The 2,500-nt window shown below is 23.3% G+C and overlaps 1 protein-coding gene and 2 non-coding genes across 7 annotated transcripts in view; all 3 read right to left on the bottom strand.

The window, feature by feature from the left end:
- The window catches only part of LOC118444563 (lachesin), a 259,607-nt gene that overhangs the window by 150,695 nt on the left and 106,412 nt on the right, over positions 1-2,500 (bottom strand). The gene's annotated exons all lie outside the window — the stretch shown is intronic.
- Positions 221-344, bottom strand: LOC118444685 (U5 spliceosomal RNA). The gene has a single exon (XR_004839044.1). It is a non-coding gene; the product is annotated as a U5 spliceosomal RNA (small nuclear RNA).
- On the bottom strand, positions 1,328-1,448 carry LOC118444684 (U5 spliceosomal RNA). The gene has a single exon (XR_004839043.2). It is a non-coding gene; the product is annotated as a U5 spliceosomal RNA (small nuclear RNA).

Here is a 2,500-nt window from a genome sequence, read left to right as displayed (position 1 = left end):
AAATAAAAGAAAAACTACGAATGTGAAGTATAAAACTTCAGAGTAACTTCTAAAATCAAACTTTACCAAAACTACGAATAACTAATTGCGCACGTATTATATGTATTACACGTTCTCCCATAAGGGAGTTTCTGTAATGATGGGGTGTTGTATGTAGAAACTTTAATCAAATATGAATTAAACTTATGAATAATAGAATTTATGTTTTATATAATTAATGACCCGACATTAAAATGTCGGGCGTACAAAAATTTTTATTATAGACTCATCAATCGTTCCCCTCCACGGAAATCTTTAGTAAAAGGCGAAAGATTTATACGTGTATTGAAGGGAAACCAGAGTTAAGATCGATATTAACGATTTGATAAATATATATTATAATAGGTATTAACGTTTGTGAGAAGATTCATCCTCCTGGTGGTTGAAATGCTAACTAAAGTTATACCATAAAATTTAAAAAGTCATAAATTTTCTTTTAAAAAATTTTGTGTAAAAAGTTTTGTTGCTTTTACACAAATACAAAACTTTACGTATTGACGATACTAATAAAACAAATACGATTTGTATCGAACGTTTAAACTTTAATAAAATATTTTTATTTATATACTTTTGTTGAAAATGTGATCATTATTTTTTGTTTTTATTTTACACTATATCACAGTATTACTATTTTTATATGTTTCTCATGTAACGATGTTGATAAACTATTGCGATTATTTTTCTGACAAAATTTTTATATATAATTTTTTAACGCTGTAAAATTATTTATAACAATACTCGCACATAATAAAGGAATTAAAATTTAATTAGAAACAATACGCATCTTATAAAAATTTAATATCATTTTCAACGCCATAACACAGTGACTCTTGATGAATTAAATAAAAATTTTCTTTCGTTCATAAGATATATAATTAAAGATATTTTAAAATACTTTATGAATTTTTTGAAAATACTGGATTAGAAAAAAAAATGAAAGATTGTTTAATATCCTTGTTAAAGGAGTAACTTTAAAAAATATAAACTCTATAAAATTTGTATCAAGAAGAATGTTTTCAGAGATATTTTGTATAGCAGGACACTTATTACGGAAATAGAATAATTTTATTTAAATATATTATAATAAGTTCATTAAATATTATTAAAAAAGTCCGTATAATATAAATTACTCCAAATATATTTCTTAACTATATGGGGGAGGATGTGTATTAATTAAAATTTATAAATCACAAAATTCGATATATTCTTTAAATCCTTAATAATATTATTTTTTTATATAGTGTAAAAAGAGGCTGAAAAAAAAATTTTTGTTTTAAATTAATTAATGAACCCGACTTTACGTCGGGTTTTCAAAAATTCATTTACAGACTCATCAATTGTTCCCCTCCACGGAAATCTTTAGTAAAAGGCGAAAGATTTATACGTGTGTTGAAGGGAAACCAGAGTGAAGATTGATCCTAACGATTTGGTAAATATATATTATCAAAGGTATTAACGTTTGTGAGAAGATCCATCCTCCTGGTGGCTGAAATACTAACTAAAGTGTTATACCGTAGAATTTAACTCAAGTCATAATTTCTTTAAGAACTTTCTATTAAAGTTAGTTGCTTATACAAGTATAAAACTTTTCGTGTTGACGGTATTAATAAAATAAATACGGTTTGTTATCGAGCGTTTAAACTTTAATAAAATATTTTTATTTATATTCTTTCGTTGAAAACACGATCACAAAAACAATGTTAATTTTCTATTAACATAGAATATATCAAATTGTATTATTTTTCATTTATTTCTTATGTAACGACAATCGCGATTATTATTTTTTGAAAAAGATTTATAATTTTACAAAATTGTGTAAATTGTTTATTTAAATACTCACGAATAATAAAAGGAATTAAATTTAATCAGAAAAAGTGCGCATTTTTATAAATTCAATTATCCATCATCGTTCAACACCAGCAACTTAGTAAATTAAAAAAATTATATTATATTTTAATACTGTATAAATTATTTGAAAATACTGATTAGAATAAAAAAAAAAAAAAATAAAGATTAAATATTTTCTCTAATAAACTTTCTCTTCTCTTCTCTTCTCTTCTCTTCTCTAAGAGTATTCCTCCCTAGTAAGAAAGTGTTTCGAGATATATTATTAAGCCTACTTTAATGAAAAGAGATTTAAAAAAAAAATTTATTTAAATACAACAAAACTTGCAAATATTTTTCAACACACATTTTCCCCCGTATAACAAAATTATTATAAATTACATTATATTCTCTTTTCCTTAACCACGCTGGTAATTCCTTCTTTTTACGCTGATAATATTTTATTCACATTGATTAATATAAAAATTTATTATTAAAAATTTAGAAATCAAAAGTTTTTTTTTTTTTTTAGGATCCTTACATATTTATTTATAATTGAGTAAAAGCTGAAAAAAAAATTTTTTTCTTTTAAATCAATCAATAAACCTAAGTATAACGTTAGTAATTCAAAAATTAG

This window comes from Vespa mandarinia, chromosome 15 (assembly GCF_050613455.1).
Source record: "Vespa mandarinia isolate Hongniang chromosome 15, ASM5061345v1, whole genome shotgun sequence".
Classification (NCBI taxonomy): domain Eukaryota; kingdom Metazoa; phylum Arthropoda; class Insecta; order Hymenoptera; family Vespidae; genus Vespa; species Vespa mandarinia.
Note: the sequence above shows the minus strand (reverse complement) of the source record. Positions and strands in the feature narration are given on the sequence as shown.